Below are 17,003 nucleotides of genomic sequence, written 5' to 3'. Positions count from 1 at the left end.
CGTTGCAAATGCTGTTGAATCTATAATCATTTCTCAAAAGATTCTTCTGATCTTAGTTCATTTAAATGTTTCAATAAAGTTTTTAAAATGCTCAAAGTTTTAGTCAAAGAATTAGTTCTTCAACATGTTTTAAAAGAATTTGCCGACGAATAGTTAAGGCAGAAAAAAAATTGAATACTTTTTGAATTATATCAAAAAATGCAATTTCTCGTAGGACTAACCACCCTACAATGTAAAAAAAGCCTGATTATGAAGCAACGAAATAATACGCCTCGGATGAAAAATGTGGAGCTTAAGGATTTATGACTGGAACTTGAAATGTACGAACGTTATATAGGTCTGGAAATTTTACGAAAGTGATATTGGAACTTGAACGATATCGACTGGATATTATCGCAATTCAAGAAGTAAGGTGGCCGGGAGAAGGAAGCTTAAAAACTGGAAATTGGACGGTATTCCATAGTGGTGGTACTGGATACCAGTTAGTGGTTGGTTTCATTGCGAATGACAAGATATTACCTAGAGTCAAGAACTTTAAGGCAGTGAATGACAAAATTTGCTATATTGAACTGGAGTGGATGGTTTCACGTGATCCTGATTAACGTATATGCTCCAACTGAAGACAAAGAAGATGAGGTCAAGGATATGTTTTACGATGATTAGGATAATGTATGTGACCTAGTACCGAACAACAAAGTGAAAATCTTACTAGGGGATTTCCATGCAAAAATAGGACAGGAAGTACTTAGAAATGAAATTCTATATATAAATAGAATTCTATGGCTAGAATTGTCATTGAGATTAAAAAAACAAAAACAATTGATGACGTAAACCATTGGTTGAAATTCAACTATAATTGTTAAACTAAATCATATTAGTAACTTGACCTAATTTTATAGCTGTTTCCCTGGCAACTATTTTTTATAGTTGAAATAAATATAATTTCGGTTGACTTAGCTAAATATTTTTTTTCCGTTAACGTATTTTAGCATCTGAGTGTAGGCATTGGAATGAAGTTTTACAACGTATCATGTTGGTAGTACAATTACTTGGTCATCAAAATTTAGCTTTTCATGGACATCTGATCAGTTATTCAAACATAATAATGGACATTTTTTAAAATTAATTGAACTTATGGTTAAGTATGATTCTGTGATGGCTGAACATGTAAGAAGAATAATTAATAGTAAAAAAAATATCAACCATTATTTAGGAAAAGATATTTAAAATGAGATGATTGATTAATTATCTCAGTCTATTAAGTCTCGCATAGTTACTATGGTTAGCGATGCGAAGTATTATAGTATTATAATAGATTGTACTCCTGATATAAGTCACTCGAAGCTCATGACTATTATTATTCGTTTTGTGTCAATTGAAAATTCAAAAGTTACCATTCGTGAATATTTTCTTGGTTTTATTTCAGTTGAAAGTAGTACTGGAGAAAACCTATGTGATGTATACAATGCGTGAGCTGAATATACTTTTGAGTAGTATGCGAGGACAAGGATATGACAATGGAGCCAATATAAAAGGTGTGCACTCAGGAGTCCAATGGTACATTCGAAATATTCTGCATTTTTTGTTCCTTGTAGTGCTCATTCCTTAAATCTTATAGTAAATGATGCCGCGAAATCTTTAAAAGAAGCTGTTGCATTTTTTTTTTTTTTTTTTTTGGCTTATTCCAGGCCTTGTAAGTCCATCGCAGCTTCTACTACACCTCTCCATACTTCTCTGTTCTTCGCCAGTCCTTCCTCTCGTATTCCCATGAGCTCAAGGTCGTCTCTAACTCGGTCAAACCATCGTTGTCTTGGTGTCCCTCTCGGCCGTTTCTTGTCTGGTTTCCATAATGTGATGTTATGCACTATTTGGCCCTTCGCTCTCCAAACGTGTCCAACCTAGCTTATCCATCTGCTTTTAAAAATTCCTACTATGTTTGTTTCATTGAATATTGTTCTCAACTCTGCATTAGTTCTTCGTTCATACGTGTTCCCTCGTTTCTTTTGAGCCCATAGATTTAACGCAATATTTTTCTTTCAAATAATAGCAGTCTTTTTTCGTCCTACTTTGTTAATGCCAACGCTCCACAGGCATACAGAACTATAGGTCTAATAAGCACTTTATATAATCTTAGTTTTGTATTTCTGGAAAGTAATTTTGACTTAAATAATGGTACAAGTGCAAAATAGGACTTATTTCCTGCTGTAATTCTCCTGTTACAGTTCGTGTTCAACCACCGACCATGCAACACGTGTGCTCTCTTCGATAACGTTTTTATAGATTCCGATAGCACGTATCTTCGTTAGCGGTCGTTGATTAGCAGGTAATATAATGATTTAATTAATTTTTAATCAGTATAAACCACGCGAATGCCTATACTTCACGTTGCCAAAATGAGTAACATGGGGATGAAAAATTCCCCCAAAAACAAAATCAATTCAGCTACCAAACCAAATTCCCCTATTGTAATCAACAAAATCAATTTATCGCAAACTCCTCGAAGGATCAACACTTCACCTCATAATATAACAATACTATGTATTTACAAACCTAAAACTGACGCCGTTGCCGGTGAAAGAAAAATATCAACCTCTTCAAATATCACATCTCCACGCACAACATCTACGTATACTTCCCCACCTCTGCTCCAATAATCAATAACAATCCAGAGCTACCACTATCGTTACACACGCTACATTTGCGATAAGCTGACAGCCGCAATTAGGTCACGCAATTAAATCTACTTTTATCTTTCCCAATAATAACAAAAATTTCGCTAATGCTGCCGCCACGGATAAGACACCGAATCGAGAACAAGCTATTGTATTTAATTCGATCGACGGCATACCTCAGAAAGATTACATTTTAGCCATCGGAAAAATAGTACAGCCTAAAAATATTATTTTCGTCTCAAGAATATCGAACCATTACCATTATATCTGATCTTGAAGTAGTGGCGGTCGCAATAACCCTGCCCTATATCAAAATAACTATTTGTAACATATACTTACCCAACCAAAAAAACTTCACACTTACCGACCTTGAAAACATTACTCAGCAACTGCATCACTCTTTTATAATAGTTGGTGACTTCAATAGCCTTAGTTCAAACTGGGGATCATATAAAACGGATACAAGAGGCAAAATAATTGAAGAACTTATATCACAAGATAACCTAGTTTTATTAAACACTGGTCAACCCACCAGAATCAATCCTTCAAATGGGCAATTATCCTTTATAGACATATCGATCTCTAATACATCTCTCGCCCACAAACTAGAATGGAAAGTCCTCCCAGATATTTACAGCAGTGACCACATACCCATACAAATATCTCTCACTTATCCGTTAAACAAAAATGACTCAAACTATCCGCAAAGATGGAAATCAAAGAAGCCAATTGGAACCTTTTTTAATTCACTGATCGAAAACGGGATAATTACTTAGATCTCCCAACAAAAGAAAATATAGATGAAAATGTTAAGACATTTACTGATCTCATTACCGATTCAGCCAAAATATCAATAGGAATAACTAACAACAAATTAACAAGACCCCGTGTCCCATGGTGGAACGTAGAAATTAAAACAGCAATTACAAATAAAAACAAAGCCTTAAAAAAATTCCTAAAAACACACAACCCTGATGACTTCATTCAATTAAAAAAATATAGAGCACACACCCGTTTTCTTGTTAAACACAGTATTCAGCTACTTCCTGGAAATCATACGTATCCAGCTTAGACCCACAGACTGATCCCTCATTAGTTTGGAGTAAAATCAAATCCCTCAAAGGAACTAACCGACAAAGCAATATACAACTACTAAAAAATTCTTGGCAAGATAATGCCATTTCAGAAAATTAAATATAAATTCATATTTCATAAGTTTTTTTTTTAAATTAAAGATATATATTCATAAGTAGGATATTAATATTAATTTGCTTAGTAAAATATCAGAAAAGAAAAGCTAAAAAGTGTAAATGCAAAAATTAAACGGGAAAACAAAAAGCACAAAACACACTTACTAGGTTTGAACAAGTAGTCCTTGGTTCAACACTAGCCAAGAGGAAGCTATCCAATACATTAAACCACTGAAGTTTTGGATGTTACACATCTTCCGTACTGGATCCAGTTCCTGTAGACGCCCGTATATATTTTTTTTCTTGTAAATATTGGCTTCTAATATTTTTAATTTTTGTTGTTATTTCTTTAGGCCCAAACCCATCAATACCTAATTCTTCTGTGAAAGAAGAAAGCGCTGCATTTCTCATATCTCGGTTTTTATAATTTTGGTTGCTTGTATCCCATAGGCATTCATGGCTGCGATAAATGTATATAAATTTAAACACTTCAGTCGAACCAAACTTGATTAAATTTGCCATAGTTATTTTATTTATTAACAACTCAATTTAATACAATTTAATAAAACTCAATACAAAGTAATAATAAAAACAAAATAACTACAAAAGTTTAAATTAAAATATACATTTTATATTAAAACAACACATAACAAGAATACGTAGGTACGCTACTCGAATGCAAAAATCGGTTTGAACGGATTCGTATCGAACGGTCGATAAACAAAACGTCCGATAGATAAGAAAAACTGTTTACATTAGTCGATATTTTTAGAAGCAAGAATCGTACCGAATAATCTCGTAACGTGTAAACAAAAAAGTCTTAGTTTATAATCTGGAGGAGTGTATGTAGAGGGAGATGTTTTTCTAAGCCAGTTATGTAACGCACACGCTGCTTTAATTATATGATCTACTTTATGTGGTGCAAGCGTTATTGGCTTTTCGAAAACCCGAAAACGCGAAACTAAAATACCGAAACCGTTTTCGACAATTCTTCGGCACCTGCAGAGTCGATAGTTATATATTCGCTGTTCCTTGGTTAAGTTACCTCTACGGGGATACGGTTTAAGGAGATAGGTTTTTAAGGGATAAGCTTCGTCTCCAACAAACACAGAGTTCTCTGGCAAATTCAATGATTTTGTCTCTATGGCCCTTTTCAGTGAACAATCATTAAAAATGCCACCATCAGAATTTCTTCCTTTTGCTCCCACATCAATATACGTGAAACAGTAATTATAATCTACTACTGCTAACAAAACACAGGCCCACCACTAGCCGGCTTGGGAAGCTAGAATAGTGAAAGGGGCCAAAAACCCCGGGTTGACCCACCGACGTCAACTAAAAACCCAGTCGGTACCACGGGAGGGGGAGCCCCACCGCACGCCGGACCGGCCTGGCCGCTCCGGACACGGTGCCCCCAAGGTTGAGGAGCCTAACTCGGCTGAAACGTGGTGGCAGTGGCACAGCGCAAGATAGTAACAAAACCACAACACCCAGTGGAAACCGCGGGTCCCAACACGGTTCTCGTGTCCGCGGTTGAAAGGGTACGGGCGAAAGCTCGGTGCTGGTGGTCCTTATGACGACCCGAGCTCTTTGGTCATACCTTGGGATTCGTTCGACCGCGCCTCTTGAGTAACGCCTCGCGTTAATAGAAGGTGTGCGGGCGAAAGGCCTCGGCCACTAAACCGGATCTCGTGCTAACAAAACAATACTAAACTGGTGTTCCGCGGAACCTAAGGGTTCCGTGAGCTTGCGCGAAGGGTTCCGTGAGAAATTTAAGAAAATATAAATTAATTAGCAATATTTTGATTTTGACTATGATTAGAACATAGAACTGAAATTGACACATTTCCCAATATGAGGTGCATAGTTAATTTTAATAAAAGAAGATTAAATCTTTTTCTGTCTTATTTTTAACTAAATATCAAAAGTAAAAATCTAAACTCAATAAAATTATAATATACATGTTTTGGACCCCTCCCAAAAATGTTTTCTAGGTACGGCCTGGGTCTGAGTCTATGAATAAAAAACTTTATTTTACATTTTAATTATTTCACATAGGTGTATGCCTAGTTTATTTTATTTTCACTTTCATATTATGTTTTATCATTTTTGAGACACTTTAATAATAATTGTAGTTTGTGCGAAATGTTTTATAACAGGTAATAAAAAAATAGATTTAAATATCCTGTTTTTTTATTTTTAAGAATATTTACAATCTATGCTACAAGGCATAATAAGCAAATTTGAACACATACATAAAATTTTTTTATAACCTGAACACATGAGGAGAGAGGCCATATAGTGATAGAACCCAACATTATTTCATTTATTTATTAATTATTAACTTAATACAATTAAATTAAAATTAAATGGTATGAACCATCAATCATTTAATAAATCACGACACCAATTTCTCTTTAGACGGCGTGGGGGATTACTAGGAAGTGAGTTGGAAGCAAGTTCAGCGATTAAAGGGTTAAAGTGACATTGTAATTTAGAGTGACATTTTTTATAATGTATTGTGGCTAATTGATTTCCTGTTTCTATTTTGAAGTCCTTTTGGAATGCGGAATTTGATACGAACCAAGGTGCGGAAGAGATAATTCGGAGAGTGATAAATTGGAAGGCTTGGAGGGTACGTATTTGAGATGGTTTAGCGCATCCCCAGATTTGGATAGCATAAGCCTAGATAGGCCGTAATAAAAATTTGTAGATGATTATTTTTGTGTGGAAGGGTAATTTTGTTTTCAGAATTGGGCGAAGTGGAGTCGACTATTGAGAATTTTTCTTTTTGACTTGATATGAGGACCCCAAGTCAATCTTTTGTCAATTAGGACGCTGAGGTATTTTACTTCTGAGGATATTGGGATATGTATTCCTTGAAAATAGAGGGGAAGGGGTATGGACTTTTTTAGTGTAAATGTGACATAAATTGATTTGTCAGGATTAATCTTGATTTTCCAGTTGGATGACCATTTGTCTATTAAGTCTAAATGTGTTTGTAAAAAATGTACAGTTTCTACAGGAAATTACCAGGTGAGAGGATTACAGTGTCGTCAGCATATGTGGCCCTAACAGTATTTAGGGTTTTAGGAATATCATCCGTGTAAACATTAAATAAATCGGGAGAAAAGTCACTATCTTTGGGAACTTCTGCTTTAATTGGGTAGAATGACGAGACAGTTACCATACCGGACTGTGTAAGTACGGTTTTCTAAATATGAACATATTATCAAAAAGTACGGGGCAGGTAAGAACATTTTCAGTTTAAAGAGTAGACCCTTATGCCATACCCTGTCGAACGCTTGGGCTACATCTAAAAACACTCCCGGGCAATATTGCTTTTTTTCAAATGAAGATGAAATTTGATCAGTTAGTTTGTGAATTTGATGTACAGTAGAGTGATTCGTTCTGAAGCCAAATTGGGAATGTGGAATTATGTTGAAGGTTTAGAGTATTGGTCTTATTCTTAATCTTATGATTTTTTCAAATAATTTGGCAAGAGTTGACAGTAAGCTTATAGGTCTATAAGACGTGATTTCATTCTTGGGTTTGTTGTGCTTAGGAATAACAATTATTGCTGATAATTTCCATATCGATGGAATGTAAGAAATCCGTAACATGGAATAAAATATGAAAGTTATAAGGATGATTGTCTTTTTCGGTAGATTATTTAGAATTTTGTTGGTAATAAGATCATAACCGGGTGCTTTTTTTTCTTTTAATTTACTTATTAGAAACTAGCTGAATTACCCGTCTTTGCCGGGTTTAAGTATATAAATATATGTAACCTGCCAAGATTAAATTTTGTTAAATCTATTGAAATTTAAATTAATTAAGATTTTTGAAATAATATTTTATACATATTAATTTAGTTTTTAAGATAATGATTATTATCATAACCTATTCGATAAGTTATAGATTACAACTACCTGAACCTCTCTACAGTTTGGTATTCCGTTGAATACATATAGCATCTCACTTCTCCGAATATTTTACCTTTTGTCAATAAGTTCATGGTCTTTTTGACTTTTAACCGAAACACTCTTGCAATTATATCATGTCGATCATATGATCTTTGACCGGGAAGTAAGAGCTCTTTTATCTCGTCCCAGCGAGGATTACAAGTAAAAGTAATAAAAAGGTCAGGACGACCGTAATGTCTAACGTAGGTCATAGCATCTTGTGTTCTTTCGTGCATGTACCTTGGCCCACCAGTAAAAGTTGAGGGGAGTATAACCATTTGGCCTAACTGATTAGCTTCTATGTCTCGTCGTCCAATCGCATCTTTTAAATGAATATAACTATCTGCACGCAATTTGGCTTGGTTGTTTTTGATGTAATTTAGTCTTTCAGTTTCAATTTTGGCGTATTCATCTACCAAATATTGACTGAAAAGAGAACGATAATTAACTAAATAGTTGTCTTCCCCTTCTCTGACCATTATTCTATATGAGTAAAAACTTGATGCAGAGACAGTTTTTTTAAGCGGTAACTTGGTTTTTGGATCGCGTTGTGGTATATTGATTGCATACCCATCATCCCCTCAACAAAACATTAAAGGATACTGCAGTGCGTCGTATGTTTGATGTATCTCACTGATATGGTGAAGTAAATTACTTCGGTTTTCGAGGATGATGTCTCTTCGATCAAACTGCTGATCTACTAACACTAAAGCAACTTCATTTGCCGTTGGTGCATTATACCTGCCTCTATGTTCTTCTGGTGGTTTTTTATCTGCATGTATTACAACTTTAAATGACTCTGAAGGAGGTATTTTATCGATTTTAAATTGTAATGATCAATTGTAAATTATGCGGTGGCATGCCTAATAAATCCAATGAGTTTAAAAACTCTGTTGGATAATTTACAACTTCAGTAGCATCGCAAACTGTACCTAGATTTGTATGACACCAAGTTTTCTGGTAACAAATTTTGTATCTTGAGATTCAATTCGTTGACCTCCACATTTTTTGCTACTAAAATTGCTCTTTCTGCCAGCCACTCATGATTTGTGTATTGCCTGTGTACACTGGGACATATCTGGTCAATGAGAGCATCTTTCGAGTCAATGATTGTGCAGAAATCGTTCGGTAATTTTATACATCCCGTTTCATCTGTAGTAACTTTCCCATCTCCAATATCTAACAATTGTTTTGAGAATCTTTTGCACGCAGCTTTATTTGATTGAATCGAAATCGAAGTATCGAAATCGTTCGCTATCTATCTTTATATATATTTCGACCATGAATTGTTGACAAAGCTTATGCATCGTAAAATAACTTAGTCCTGATCGTGTCTAATCATCAACCGATATGCATAATAATTTTTTGAACTAACATTCTTATTTGTTTTGGCACCTGTTGCGGGATCTTTTTGTTTAATATTTATGCAATACCCGTCATTTACTACCAAAAATAAAATTAATAGTTTTTAAATAGTTTTTAATAGTTTTTTAATAATTTTTTAATAGTTTTATTTAATATAATTCATTTTCAATAGCGCAGTTATCGACCTGGTCAAAAAATATTAAACCGATTTCAACCCTTTAAATTCAAAATTTCGAAAAATCTTTCTTAGCGCACGTCTACATCATAATAGCTATCTGTATGTCAAATTTCAGCCAGATACGTCCAATGGTTTGAGCTGTGCGTTGATAGCAGTCAATCAACTTACTGTTTTATATATACAGATTTATCCATAAAATAATAATATTTCAGATAAGAAAACTTTTGAAATGTAAGGATTTTATGTAATACGTTGAAAAATTATTTTAATATTGGTACTTATAAAAAGACCTGTAAATATTTGACGATATTTACCTCATCATGAATTATCATAATCAATAACAATAAAACGTGTTTAGTGTTTACCGCTTAGGCGTGCTGTACATCAGATAACGATTGTCACAATCAGAACATGCTGACAAGAAAGATCTTGTGATAAAGAAGGATGCATAGGGTTTAGATCTGGAGCTACGTTTAGTTGGAGCAGGACAGGAGTGTGATCAGAGCTAAGATCGTTTAAGTTGGTGACAGAGATATTAATATAACTGGGTAATGTTGAGATGAAGAAATCTAAAATATCTGGGTGTCTATTTAGATGTTGGGGTCAATAGGTGGGACCATTTGGGGATATGTGTGTATAATTGTTGTTGTTAATTATTTTATGTAATATTTTACCTCTTGAATTATCAGATATGCAGCCCCACTGGGAGTGTTTGGCATTGAGATCACCACCAATTAAAAACTTTTGACCGAGGGATTTAAAAAATTCTTCTAATTATTTTGAGTTAATAGCAGGATATGGAGGAAGATACACAGATGAAATTTTAATTGGTATATGATTCAACGTTAATTGGATGTTAGTTGCTTGTATAGTAGGCGTTTGGTTAGCCGGAAGAAGATGGTGCTTTATTTTAGATGAAATTATTATAGCAGATCCTGCATGAGCAGTTTTATCAGGATAATCAGTTCTATAAACCATATAGCCCGAGAAAAATAGTTTAGTGCACGGTTTACTGTGTGTCTCTGAGATGAGTGCTAAATCAATTTGTTCTTCTTGTAATAAATTTAAAAATTCTGCTTCATTTAGTTTTATACCATTAGCATTCCAAAGTAATATCTTAATTAGGTTAGAATTATGATGATGGCTGACCATCATTTTAAGAGCTTATCTATAACTGTTGTGAGGAATGATATGAGAGGATTAATTATCAGTTTAAATTCAGAAATGAACGAGGATAATTGGATTGCTATAGATTCATGTGAATTCTCATTGTTATTTTGAGAGATATTATTTTGAGATTTAATTTGAGGAAGTTTTTGACTTAAGTGAGGAAATTATGAGGTGTCTGTTAAATCCGGAGAAGTATGGGCGCTATCACTTTTAACGCCTTCCCCCTTTACAATATTACCATAGTTAATATTACTTTTTTTGTTGAATTGGATTTGCTGTGATGGAGTTTCTGCAGATTCTTGTGAACTTGACATCCACGATAGTTTGCAGTATGATCACCACCACAGATTACACATATAAGTGGCTGATCGCTGGTCTTGTTACAAGCTGAGGCTGAGTGGTTGGAGTTACAGCGAACACATCTTGAGGGATATGTACAATAAGTTTTAGAGTGACCGTACTTTTGGCAGTTTATACACTGGATAATCTCCCGTATTTTGTACGGTTCCTCTATTTTAATATTTGTGTTAAGTAACGAGTTTAGATGAAAAATGTATTGGTTGATCTCAGCTAGTTCTAAGTCAACGAAGAATATCGGAAGTTTACTTTTTGTGGTTTTGTGTAAAACGTTTGTAACATTACGAACTGAGTATCCAATTTCCTGAATTGCAATAACTATATCAACTTTTGGGGTACACGGATGCAAGTTTCTAACAACTATACGGAAGGATTTGTCTTCCTGGGCTTGGAATGTATGATATTCAGTTTTAGACTCTTTTAAGTATTTTATAATTGATCTGTAAGTGTCAGAGTTGCTGGATTGTATCTTTAGGTTTTTGGAAGTTGATTTGACAAAAAAGTTGTTTAACCTATTATTTTTAGTTAATTTCAGTCAATGAGGCAAATGAGCCTAAACAACAAAATGTACAGTATATTTAAGGTAACATAGACACGAACGAATGTTATACTTACAAATTGCTTATCTTATTATAATTATTTTATATGTTTTATTTCAAAGAGTGTTTTTATTTCTCTTTTTTTTTTTTAAACCTAACATTACAATTCTTATAGAAGACAAACCTTCTAGATGAGTAGCGAACGTTTCAATCAGAGAACCGGTAATAATGATTGCTGTTGTATGCATCAAAATATCATACTACAATGTATATATTATTTGAAGTAGAGTGTTAATTATTTTAACTTCACTTTACAATAGTTTTTCATACACTATATGTTTAACATAAGATATCATATTTAGTTGAAGAATTAGCAATGAACATATAATATAATTTTAACTAGTTGTTCAATATAAGAAGTTTTTTATAATAATAAAATAAATCTATATATATATATATATATATATATATATATATATACTAGCTGTCCCGACACGGCGTTGCCCGCGTATTAGTTGGTTTTTTGGCATTTTCGTAGGCCATGTATTAGTGTTATTATGTATGAGAAAATTTAAAAGTAATAGGTAAAGTATCTAAATGTTGAAATTAAGTACAAACCAACATATATATTTTCTGAATTTACGTCGTACCGAACTTCGCATTTTATACCTTTGAACATTTCTCGAAAATTCTATAACTTTCTTCATTACAACAATAGCAATGCAAAAAATAATATTGAGATAAAAACTATCCTATTTATTTATTACAATAATTGTAATGCAAAAAATAATATTAAGATAAAAACCATAGGTTAGGTTAGTTATATAATTCTCGGAACAATTCATATTTACACGCCGCCGACGATAAAACACAAACAATAGAAAAAAAGGTCAGATTACAGGTAGCTATATAGATACTGTTGCGGTCGGTCACGGGAAAACCCGAAATACACCATGCAATTATACACATTTATTAAAAAGTTAATTAAAATATTTAAAATATTAAAAAAATTGAAAAAAAACTATCCTATATTTTAAGTTGGACCAAATTACACACGGTGTAAAAAATTTCATCAAAATCGGTTCAGTAGTTTCGGAGATTATCGCGAACATACATCGTGACACGAAATTTTTATATATACAGATACATATATAAATCTAATGCTGTTTGTAAGTCTCGCTAAAACTCGAGAACGGCTGGACCAATTTAGCTCATTTTGGTTTTAAAGACTACATATATATTGCACAATATTTATGATGATTTTTATCATCATAGTTTTATTTCTCTTTGTAATCTTATTTCCGCAATCATTTATTACACACAATTCACAAAAAATAGTCCTTTGCATTCGTATGAAAAATTTATCTAAACTATTATTTTACTATTATTATTTTATCTTAACTATTTAACGATTGTTATATATCCGTTTGAACCAACGACTGCTTCGATAAGAAGAATACATTCATCTCCGCGATGCCATAAATACCGATGGCAATGTGAATAATATGGGAAGAATGACAATTTTGCCGGCAACTTACATAGGAAGCTCGCGCCACATGCACGAATATGCTCAGGATGCTATGTCATATGCTAGGCATTATGGCCGCCCAGACTTATTTGTTACATTCACATGTAACCCACAATGGTCCGAAATCAAGAGGGAATCGCTACATAGTTAAACACCAGTTGATAGACATGTCGTCAGTGCCAGAGTTTTTAAACAAAAATTAAAATCTATCAAAAAATTTCTTAATAAAGCATCGCGTGTATGGCCAAGTCATACACATGTATCCGGCAGGTATAAAATTAAAAATCTATACTATTTGATTAATAAATGATAGAAATGCGAAGATTCTAATATAATTAACTCAACCAAAATAATAATGATAACTGAAAAATATCTTAGAACTCAATAAATTTGACATTAATCATTCAATATCAATAATATTCTTCAGTACATATTCCATTGACTTAACTATTGTTTTTAAAATCCAAATAAGTTAAAATCTGTTTTTTTTTTTTTAAATAAACATTTCTTTAGTACTCGGGATATCAAAGATTTGATTAATACTGTAAGACATTAGTAGAATCAAATATTTGTACATAGTATGATCAATGAATTAAATTTAATAAACGATTAAAATTTAACATCACTGATTAAAAACTAACTAAACAGGGTTTTATTTTATAGAAGACAAAATTTCTCAGTATATATTTTTCGAAAAATTACTATTGGTATGAAATCAATTATTTATTTATTAATTTATCTGCTGGAAAACGAAACGGGAATTGGGAATTTATTTACACATTTACAAATTTATTTACTTTGGAAGTTGGCATTAACTTTTTTTTTATTCTTATCATGTTCGCTGTTATCAATTGTTATCAAAAATCGGGAGAACTCATCGAGATAAAGAATATACTGGAGACACAGATATCTATATTATACTAGATAACGAATTACCGATGTTTTCCATTGAGAGAAGTGAAGCCCAGGGACGCAAGATTATCATACGTCCGCCATGTTTTCGGTTGGCAAAACAATATTACTTTACATTATATAAAATAGTTGAACACACTAAATTATTAAATTAAACATTTTTCATTACGTTTAATCAAAATTAAATTTCATTACAGAATTGAGAATATTAATTTAAAATTGCACTATTGATTATATTATACTCGTAATCAATGAGTATACAATAAATAAAATGACTTATTTAAATACACAAAACCAAATCATTATACTTACTATATTTAGTTTTAACTATTATATATATATTAATTAAAATATATAAAATAAATTTTTATGTACTGATATACTGTAGTAGGGTTTGTTTTCCAAGTTTGGATACTAACCTTAGCACAATTGATTGAAAAGCCTGAATTGGCATGATGTTCGAGGGATTTGCTGGACTCAAGATTGCTATTCCATAAAACCAGACTGGTCTTATGATTGACTTATATATAATAAGTTTGTTTTGGAGTGTTATTTTGGAGTTTAGGAGTGGTCGGAGGAGGTGGAGTCTGTTGTTCGATGATTTTCTTTTTTCTTTTTGGTGGGGGCCCCAAGTTAGTTTTTTATCAAGCATTATGCTTAAGTACTTGATTTTGATTTGGACAGGAATGGGGGCGTTGTTCATAATTAATTGAGGCCACTCACATCGAGATTGTTTTAACGTGAAAGTAACTTGTACAGACTTTTCCGTATTAATTTTTATTTTCCATTTTTTGGCCCATTCTTCAATTTCATTAGCATGATCCTGGAGTTCAGCTAAAGTTAAGACAGGATTTGGACTGGAGGAAAGAATAGCTATGTCATCAGCGTATGTTGCTAGAAGGGTGTTACTAGATTGAGGGATGTCTGCTGTGAATACATTATATAGATCAGGGGATAGATCACTACCTTGAGGAACTCTAGCATATATTGGGTGGGTAGATGAAATATCGTTCCCCTGTCGTACGACAAACGAACGATTTTGTAGGTAAGATTTGATAATAAGATAGTAGGGAGCTGGCATGAAAAGTTTTAATTTGTATAGTAAGCCATCGTGCCAGACTTTATCGAATGCTTGAGCAATATCTAAAAAAAGTCCGGAACAGTATTCTTTATTATCGAGAGCAGTTGAGATTTCATCAGTAAGACGATGAACTTGATGGATTGTTGAGTGCCTGTTTCGAAAACCAAACTGATTATTCGATATGATATGGTTGTTTTGAAGGATGGGACGTAATCTTTTCAGAAGGGCCTTTTCGAAAAGTTTACCAAGGACTGGAAGTAAACTTATGGGACGGTATGACGAAGATAAGTGTTTAGGTTTATTTGGTTTGTGTACAAGTATAATGACTGCAAATTTCCAAATTTTAGAGAAGTGGAAAAATCTTAGAATAAAATAATTTTAATATAATAAAATATATTTATATAATTATTATATATGTAGGTGAGCAATGATAAAGTTTTGAGAGACAGATTTTTCAGAATTTTGTTTGTAATGAGGTCATTTCCAGATGCCTTGCCGGGAAGTAATTTTTTAGTTATATATATATATTTCACCGGGTAAGATGGGTTTTGCAGGTAGCGACATAGGTAGCGAAGCTGATAGAGATTGTTGAATTTCAATAATTGTGTCGTTTTCGGAATCGGTGCACGAATGAGGCTGGAATGTTTCAGCTAATTGAGAATATACAGATACAGAGAATGTACAGAATATACGTTGCAATTAAAAATGTAAATGTTGAGGTGTTTTTAAATCATATTATCTATACTTCATATGTACCGAAAAAAGTGAATTGAGGAATTACTTTTAAAGCGATTTGAACAACCATATGCAACACAAGAAACAGGCATATTTAATAAATATTAGTTACTAAATAGTGTATAATTAATATTGTGGTGTGTGGGGAATAGTGTTGATACAATATTTTGCCAACCCAAAACATGGCGGACAAATGATAACATAATCAATGCGTGCTTCAAGTGATATCGGAAGTTCGTCATCTAGTATAATATAGATATCTGTGATATATTATAAGTCTATGGTATGTACGGTCCTATACGGTAATTCGATAAAATATATACGGACGAAGGAATTTTGGCTCTTGGCAACACTGTGTATGGAGTCCGTGGGACTAGTCTCAGTAGTTTCTGCCACCGGGCGATGCGGTTTTTACTTGTAATCTTGCCTCATTCTTGTTAAAAATCCAAAATATGAAATCAAAACATTATACATTAGATGAATTATTGGACCGAAAATATACCCGTAAATTCCAGTTTGTTATTTTATCAGTTTTAATTGTATCTATAAAATTAATATTAATTAATTGAAGTTAGAATTTAATTTATAATATATATGTCATATAAGAATATAAGAAACGATGCAATATTATCAACATTTTTTCAGTAGTTTAAAATATTTACTTACAATAAAGTTGAATAATTATCTAACAAAAATAAAATTAACAATAATCGGAGTTATTTAGCTAAATTAATCAATTATTATGGCATATATACATATATTAAATAAAATACCAATATTTCAATTAAAAAAGTATATAAATAGCCAGTAGTTGAACAAAAGTTAAAAGTCTCCCTGTACATTTTATTCATGTACCGCTACTGGAGTGGCGTCCTCTTAATTGTAGATCCTAGTTGGCTGTGACATAGTAATTTAAATATGTTTCATTAAATAATATCAAAATTATCAATCCAAAGTTATATACTCTTAATTTCTAGAACTAATACTTAAAAATTCAATTATTAGTCATGATTTTAAATGTTTTCTACTCGTATACATTATTAACTTTACAGCAGCTATTAATATATATTTTAAACACATTACCTTCTAAGTTCTTAATGAATTTAAATCCTTTATTTTTTAATTCGTAAACCAATTTATATCATTAAGTTAATTAAATAAAGTGAGGGCTAAAGAATATAAAATAAAAATTAAACAAAAAAGAATAAATTTATACTAATGAAAAAATAAAATATGCTCAATATTAGAAAAGTCAAGCCAATTAAAATTTACATAAATGTAAAGTAACTACTTTAGTTAAGAAAAACAATA

The 17,003-nt window shown here is 32.5% G+C and overlaps 1 protein-coding gene across 1 annotated transcript in view; it reads right to left on the bottom strand.

The window, feature by feature from the left end:
* Window positions 1-16,457: 16,457 nt before the first annotated feature.
* Window positions 16,458-17,003, bottom strand: part of LOC112687911 (puromycin-sensitive aminopeptidase) — a 30,687-nt gene continuing 30,141 nt past the window's right edge. Inside the window, exon 13 of the mRNA XM_025560908.1 lies at window positions 16,458-16,589. The gene's annotated coding sequence lies outside the window, so the exon portion shown is untranslated. The remainder of the gene's footprint in view (window positions 16,590-17,003) is intronic.

This window comes from Sipha flava, unplaced genomic scaffold, assembly GCF_003268045.1.
Source record: "Sipha flava isolate LNK unplaced genomic scaffold, YSA_version1 109_pilon_pilon, whole genome shotgun sequence".
Lineage (NCBI taxonomy): Eukaryota > Metazoa > Arthropoda > Insecta > Hemiptera > Aphididae > Sipha > Sipha flava.
Note: the sequence above shows the minus strand (reverse complement) of the source record. Positions and strands in the feature narration are given on the sequence as shown.